Source organism: Papio anubis, chromosome 20 (genome assembly GCF_008728515.1).
Source record: "Papio anubis isolate 15944 chromosome 20, Panubis1.0, whole genome shotgun sequence".
NCBI classification, from domain to species: domain Eukaryota; kingdom Metazoa; phylum Chordata; class Mammalia; order Primates; family Cercopithecidae; genus Papio; species Papio anubis.
Window position 1 is genome coordinate 20558114 of NC_044995.1, and position 8363 is coordinate 20566476.

Genomic DNA, 8363 nt, shown 5'->3' on the forward strand with positions numbered 1-8363 from the left:
GAGGTGGAGGTTGCAGTGAGCCAAGATTGTACCACTGCACTCCAGCCTGGGTGACAAAGCAAAATTCTGTCTCAAAAAAAAATTAAAATGAAATAAAAATAAACTCAATTTGGACTAGAACCATTGTTGTCTGATCTCTGGGGGCACTGGCACAGGAGAGTGGCTGTGATGCCCGCTGAGGGGTCATATTGGGATGAATGTGCCTGAGGAGGGAGGACGTAGCAGCCACCATGGGTGCCAAGTCCATATCCCATCACCCTCACCCTGGTGACACAAGTAGGACTGGCCTTTGGGAGGCCAAGGTATGAGGATCACTTGAGGCCAGGAGTTTGAGACCAGCCTAGGTGTCAGCCCCAAAATATTTGCCTTTGGGCAGTTTCAGACCACTGGTGTGGCTCTGCCCTGGTATGGGCGTGGCAAGTGTTGGAAGCCAGGGGGTTCGTGCCCACTTCCCACTCCAGCAGCCCTCGGCCAGTTACCGATAGGAGATGGTCCCCCACCTGTCTGTTGGGCTAACTTGGAAATGCATGGCCTCTGCGGGCTCCAGAGTTCCCCAGTGGATGAATCCCCAGTTCCCCACAGTGGTTTGGGCTTGATAAAATACCCTTTATCGTCTGCTCTCTCTTCTCTGTGTCTCTTCCTGCCTCCCCTACCAATGTTCTCCATCCCTTCCAACTTTCCCTCCAATCCTTCCCTCCACAGCTGCTTTTGGAGAAACCCAAATTAAGACCTCTACAAAACCCCATTCTTAGCCAGGTGCAGTGGCTCACACTTAAAATCACAGCACTTTGGGAGGCCAAGGTGGGCAGATCACCTGAGGTCAGGAGTTTGAGACCATCCTGGCCAACATGGCAAAAACCCATCTCTACTAAAAATACAAAAATTAGCCAGGCGTGTTGGCATGTGCCTGTAATCCCAGCTACTCGGGAGACTGAGGCATGAGAATCGCTTGAACCTGGCAGGCAGAGGTTGCAGTGAGCTGAGATTACGCCACTGCACTCCAATCTGGGCAACGGAGCAAGACTCCGTCTCAAAAAAAAGAAACAAACAAAAAAACCCAAGACTGGGCGCGGTGGCTCACGCCTGTAATCCCTGCACTTTGGGAGGCCAACGTAGGTGGACCACCTGAGGTCAGGAGTTTGAGACCAGCCTGGCCAACATGATGAAACCCTGTCTCTACTAAAAGTACAAAAGATTAGCCAGGTGTGGTGGTGGGCGCCTGTAACCCCAACTACTCAGGAGGCTGAGGCAGGAGAATCTCTTGAACCCAGGAAGCAGAGGTTTCAGTGAGCCAAGATCGTGCCACTGCACTCCAACCTGGGCAACAAGAGCAAAACTCCGTCTCAAAAACAAAACAAAACAAAACAAACAAACAAACCCCAAAGCCCCAAACCCCATTCTCACAGCCTCTGCTCTGGCCTCTGCAATATAATCGCCCAAAGAGTCCCCATCCCAGAAAGTCCTCGAACCCATCATAGTCCCCGCAGCTAGGAACCTTTCATGAACCACAAACCGAATGTACATATTAGCACACTCCAGAGCTCTGGCCAGTGTCTCCACCCTAAAACTTAAGGCTTAAACCAACACCCTTTTAATTGTTTCTTTTCTTTTTTCTTCTTTTTTGAGATCGGAGACAGAGTCTCTCTCTTGCCAGGCTGGAATGCAGTGGCGCGATCTCCTCTCGCTGCAACCTCCGCCTCCTGGGTTCAAGTGATTCTCCTGCCTCTGCCTGCCGAGTAGCTGGGATTACAGGCACCCGCCACCACATCTGGCTAATTTTTGAATTTGTTTAGTAGAGATGGGGTTCCAGCATGTTGGCCAGGCTGGTCTCTAACTCCTGACCTCAAGTGATCCGCCCACCTCAGCCTCCCGAAGTGCTGGGATTACAGGTGTGAACCATCGCACCCAGCCCCTCTTAATTGTTTCTGACTGAAATCTAGGCCGGGTTCAGCTGGCTGTTTTGCTGTCTCCCTTTTGTTCCTTATGTGGATGCAGTCAACCTGAGGCCCAACTGGCCTGGAAATCCACGACGCCTTCACTCACATGCCTGATAGCTCAGCGGAGATACTGGAGCTTCCAGGAGTGGCCAAGAGTTTCTCCATGCAGTCCGGGAGGGCAGGTAGATCTCTTCACTTCAGATAATGGCTCAGTTCTCCAAGAGGGAGAGGTTCAAGGAGACAAGCTCCTGCTTGTATCATGCTCGTTGACATGTCATTGATCCCAGATCAGTGTGGGAGGCATTACACAAGGGTCTGAATATTGGGAGACAGAGTTATCTGGGGGCTGGGCAAGGTGCCTCACTCCTGTAATCCCAGCACTCTGGGAGGCCGAGGTGGGGGGATCACCTGAGGTCAGGGGTTGGAGACCAGCCTGGTCAACATGGTGAAACCCTGTCTCTACTAAAAATACAAATTAGCTGGGCATGGTGGCCGGTGCCTGTAGTCCCAGCTACTTGGGAGGCTGAGGCAGGAGGTTTGCTTGAACTTGGAGATGGTTGTTGCAGTAAGGTGAGATCACACCACTGAACTCCAGCCGGGGCAACAGAGCAAGACTCCGTCTGAAAGAAAGAAACAAGGAAGGGAGGAAGCGAGGAAAGGAGGGAGGGAGGGAGGGAGAGAAGGAGTCATCAGGAGCTCCTGATGTTAGGTTTCCCATATCAGCTGTCTTATACCAGCAGGTATGTGCCCTCATATGTATTCACACATCGGCAGCGGGTCTAGGAAAATTTCCTACAAATATGCAGTATTTCATTGATTCTAAGAAGAACTTGATTGAGATGGATGTGGTGGCTCATGCCTGTAATTCCAGCACTTTTGGAGGCAGAGGTGGGAGGATCACTTGAGCCTAGGAATTTGAGACCAGCAACCTAGGGAGACACACTCTACCAAAATAAACAAACAAAAACAAATCAGCTGTGTGTGGTGGTGCACACCTGTAGTCCCAGCTACTTTGGAGGCTGAGGCAGGAGGCTCACTTGAGCCCAGGAGTTTTATGCTGCAGTGAACCATGATTGCAGCACTGCACTCCAGCGTGGGAGACAGCACGACACTGTCTCTAAAGTAAGTAAATAAATAATAATAATAAAATAAAAAATTCAGAAGGACTTAATTGGGATAATCTTATAGTCAATTGTGTGACATAGTTTATACTTTGCCTTTTTTTCCCTTTTGTGGTACCTAAAATAATGCTATTTTTTATCACTGATGGCATCTGAGGTTTTGTTGACATATAAGATGTATATCTCAATTTGTATTGTGATGGAGTGTATGGTTGTGTCCCTCTAAAATTCATTTGTTGAAACCATAAGCCCCAATGGGGTAGTATTTGGAGATGGGCCTTTGGGAGGTAGTTAGGTCATGAGGGTGGAACCCTCATGAATGGAACTAATGCCTTGTTAGAAGAGACGGGAGAGTCCGGGCGTGATGGCTCATGCCTGTAATCCCAGCACTTTGGGAGGCCGAGGCAGATGGATCACCTGAGGTCCAGAGTTGGAGATCAGCCTGACCAACATGGAGAAACCCTGTCTCTACTAAAAATACATATTAGCTGGGCATGGTGGCGCATGCCTGTAATCCCAGCTACTCGGGAGGCTGAGGCAGGAAAATCGCTTGAACCTGGGAGATGGAGGTTGCGGTGACCCGAGATCGCACTATTGCACTGCAGCCTGGGCAACAAGAATGAAACTCCATCTCAAAAAACAAAAACAACAACAAAAACAAAAACGAAAACAAAAAAACAAAAAAGAAGAAGAGACAGGAGACAGCTTGCTTCTCTGCTGTCTACTCTGCCATATGAAGATGCAGTAAGAGGACGGCCATCGTGGGTAGGGCACGCTGGCTCATGCCTGTAATCCCAGCGTTTTGGGATGCCGGGATGGGAGAATAGCTTGAGCTCAGGAGTTTGAGACCAGCGTGTGCAGCATGGTGAAACCCTGTCTTTATTTAAAAAAAAAAAAAAAAAAAGCCAAGTGTAATAGTGCACACCTGTGGTCCCAGCTACTTGAGAAAGTAAGGTGGGAGAATTGCCTGAGCCTGGGAGATCAAGGCTGCAGTGAGCTATGATTGCACCACTGCACTCCAGCCAGGTGACAGAACAAGACCTTGTCAAAAAAAAAAAAAAAAAAAGAAGAAGAAGAAAGAAAACCATCTGCAAACCAGGAAGAAGAGAGCCCTCATCAGACTTTGGAGCTGCTGGCACCTTGATCTTGGACTTCTCAGCCTCTAGCACTTGTGAGAAATGAATGTGTATTGTTTAAGCCACCCAGCCAACGATATTCTATAACCCAAACTAAGATGCATATCAACACACACATGTGCACACACCCACCCCACTAACATGATAAAATGTCCCTCAGAAACTTTGTGTATATATATACATTTTTAAAAAATAACAGGGTCTCACTCTGTTGCTCAGGCTGGAGTACAGTGGTGCAATGTCAGCTCACTGCAGCCTCCACCTCCTGCCTGGATTCAAGTGATCCTCCTGCCTCAGCCTCCTGAGAAGCTGGGACCATAGGTGTGTGCCACCACACCCGGCTAATTTTTTTCATTTTTATTTTTGTAGATACAGGGTCTCACTATGTTGCCCAGGCTGGTCTCAAACTCCTGGGCTCAAGGAATCCTCCCACCTCGGCCTCCCAAAGTGCTGGGATTACAGGCATGAGCAACTGCATCTGGCCATATATACTTATTATTATTATTTTGAGACCGGGTCTTAATCTGTCACCCTTGGCTTTCTGCAGCCTCTACCTCTTAGGCTCAAGCAATTCTCCCACTTCAGCCTCCTGAGAAGCTGGAACTACAGGCACTCACCTCCATGCTTGGCTAATTTTTTTTTCTTTTTTTTTCTTTTCTTTTTTCTTTTCTTTTTTTTTTTAGAGACTGTGTCTCACTATGTTGCCCAGGCTGGTCTTGAGCTCCTGGACTCAAGTGATCCTTCCACCTCAGTCTCCCAAATTGCTGAGATTACAGGCATGAGCCACTGCACATGGTAGAAACTGAATTATTATAAGAAAAATTGGCCGGGCCCGGTGGTTCACGCCTGTAATCTCAACACCTTGAGAGGCCAAGGCAGGTGGATCATCTGAGGTCAAGAGTTCAAGATCAGCATGGCCAACATGGTGAAACCTCGTCTCTACTAAAAATACCAAAATTAGCCAGGCATGGTGGCAGGTGCTTGTAATCCCAGTTACTTGGGAGGCTGAGGCAGGAGAACCATTTGAACCTGGGAGGTGGAGGCTGCTGTGAGCCAAGATCACACCACTGCATTCCAGCCTGACAAGACTCTGTCGAAAAAAAAAAAATTAAAAATTAAAAAAAGAAGAATTACCAAGATCATCTTCAGTGGGAAAAGAATGGTTCAGATAAGTAACAGCAAAATTATTTTTCCTGCTGTAATTTGAATAACAGTATTTTAAAATTAAGTACTCTAAGTATTACCATTAAACTTTACACACTGACCATATTGAGCAAAACTGCCTTACTTTTCCTGTTTCACCTGCTTGGAGCTCCTTACTTATTGTTAGCCTGTTGATCACTCTTGGTTGTGAAAATACAAAGGCAGCTTTCAACCCCTGTGGTTCCTGTGGTGTTAGTGATAGATTTCCACTGGGCTCATCCAAATATAACCAAAGATATAACCAGTATCAGAATGATTGTGCAAACTGACTTCTCTACAGAAACTGGCATTGCGTCCAACTTGCACCATGAAGCGTCTTCTCTTAACATCTACCAGGTGTATATTTAATATACACGAGCTATATTTACAGTTATATATTATGAAGAACCACAGCTAACTCACAGGCCCTTTGGGAGAATTAGAAATAGATGCTCCCTCCCCAAACCATCTGTCAGAAAATCATGCGAGATACTGACATTAGAACATGACACTTTACTGCCATCTGCTGGGAAGCTGTGGTAAAAAAGCAAATCTACAATGGGAGGTGAATGGTATCACTTGGATTTTTATTTATTTATTTATTTATTTATTTATGGACAGGGTCTCTCTATGTTGCCCAGGATGAAGTGCAGTGGCTATTCACAGGTGCTATCCCACCACTGATCAGCATGAGAGTCTTGACCTATGTTTCCTGGGCCGGTTCCCATTCCCAGGAAGTCATCATATTGATGCTGAACTTAGTGTGGACAGCCAATTGGCATAGTGCACTACAATCCAGAAGCCCTGGGCTCAAGCAATCCTCTTGCCTCAGCCTCCCAGGTAGCTGGGACTACAGCAGTGTGCCACTGTGCCCAGCCACGTGGAATTTTGAAGCGCACAATCAGAACACCATATGGGACAATCTTGGAGTATTAAACAGAAGGTTAGCAAACTGGCCAGGAGAGTGGATACTGGAACCAGGCTTCTTGGGTTGAATTGTTAGCTCTGACTCTTCCTAGATGATGACATAGAGCATGTGATGTAATGACTCTCAGTCTCATTTCCCAATCTGTAGATAAGAATAGTCATAATACCGATTCCATTGGATGGAAATGTGAACTCCGAATATCTGAGACAGGTCTCAATGAATTCATAAAGTTTATTTTGCCAAGGTTGAGGATGTGCACCTGTGACACAGCCTTGGGAGGTCCTGACAACACGTGCCCAAGTTGTTCGGGGTACAACTTGGTTTTATATATTTCAGGGAGACATGAGACATCGATCAACATATGTTAAAATGTACTTTGGTTCTGTCTGGAAAGGCAGGACAATACAAAGCAGGGAGGAGGCTTACAAGTCACAGGTAGGTGAAAGACAAACGGTTGCCTCCTTTTGAGTTTCTGGTTAGCTTTTCCAAAGAAGACGATCAGAGTATGCCTCTGTCAGTGAGCACAGGGATGACTTTGAATAGAAAGGGAGGCAAGTTTGCCCTAAGCAGTTCCCAGCTTGACTTTTCCCTTTAACTTAGTGATTTGGGGCCCCCAAGATTTATTTTCCATTCACAGAAGTAATGATTAAGTGTGCCAGTGCATGTAAAGCCCTCAAAGTAGTGTCTGGCACAGGGTGAACACCATATGAGTGTTTGCTACCTTAATACTTTAAAATTTATTTAACAAATACTTGCTAAGTGGCAGGTGCAGTTGTAACATCTCCACAAATATTAACCCTTTTAATCCTCCTAACAACTCTCTTGGGACAGATAACAGCATATGTGGAGGGCTAACCCCAGCCAGCATAATGGGACATGTGAGGGTATAAATTCCAATACTGGGCACGGTGCTGCACGCCTGTAATTCCAGCTACTCAGGAGGCTAAGGTGGGAGGATCGCTTGAGGCCAGGACTTGCAGAGCAGCCTGGGCAACATAGCAAGATCCCATCTCTATTTTTTTTTATTTTTTATTTTTTTGAGATGGTGTTTCCCTCTTCTTGCTCAGGCTGGAGTGCAGTGGCATGATCTTGGCTCACCGCAACCTCCACCTCCTGAGTTCAAGCAGTTCTCCTGCCTCAGCCCCCCAAGTAGCTGGGATTACAGGCATGCACCACCAAGCCCGGCTAATTTTGTATTTTTAGTAGAGACGGGGTTTCACCATGTTGGTCAGGCTGGTCTCGAACTCCTGACCTTAGGTGATCCGCCCGCCTCAGCCTCCCAAAGTGCTGAGATTACAGGCGTGAGCCACCGTGCCCGGCCTAAATTTTTTTTAAAAAAATTATCCAGGGGTGGTGGTGCGTGCTTATAGTTCCAGCTACTCGGGAGGCTGAGGCAGGCGGGTCACTTGAGCCCAAGAGTTGGAAGCTGCAGTGAGCTATGGTTGCACCACTGCACTCCACCCTAAGTGACAGTGTGAGACCCTGACTCTTAAAAAAAGGGAGGTGGGGAAAGGAAAGAAAAAGAAATTCTTCTGCATTTATATGGGCAGTAGGGGGAGAAAATAAAACGAAGTTCAGTAGGCACGTGCAGATATAGATCCCTTTCTGGGACACGTGACTGGAATCTCCACACTCCAGAGGGTTTCTATAGATTGCCCAAGAAGGAATGAAGACTTTGGGGAATGGGAAGGTGGTTCACGATTCATAATATCTTACAGGACTCTCGAAGATTGGGGTGGGCGCTGCGTGTGATTGTGTGTGAGGCTAAGCAGATGGCAGGGGAAACTCGCTGGAGCCCAGCCTCCTTGGGGTCCACGCTGGTACCCAGCAGAATGAGAGTTAGAAGGTGCGGCCAGTTCAGCACCGCGGAGAGCTCCGGGACAGGAGCTGATCCCGGGCCTCTGAGCCCAGCCCCCGGCGCTCCCAGCCCTTCCCGCAGGTCCCGCCCAGATGTAAAGCTTCGTCATCCCGTTTAAAGAGGCCAAGGCGGCCTGGGCGGGGATGACACCGCGACCAGCTGTGGTTACAGACTAATTCTCCCACAGAGACTCAGGCTGGC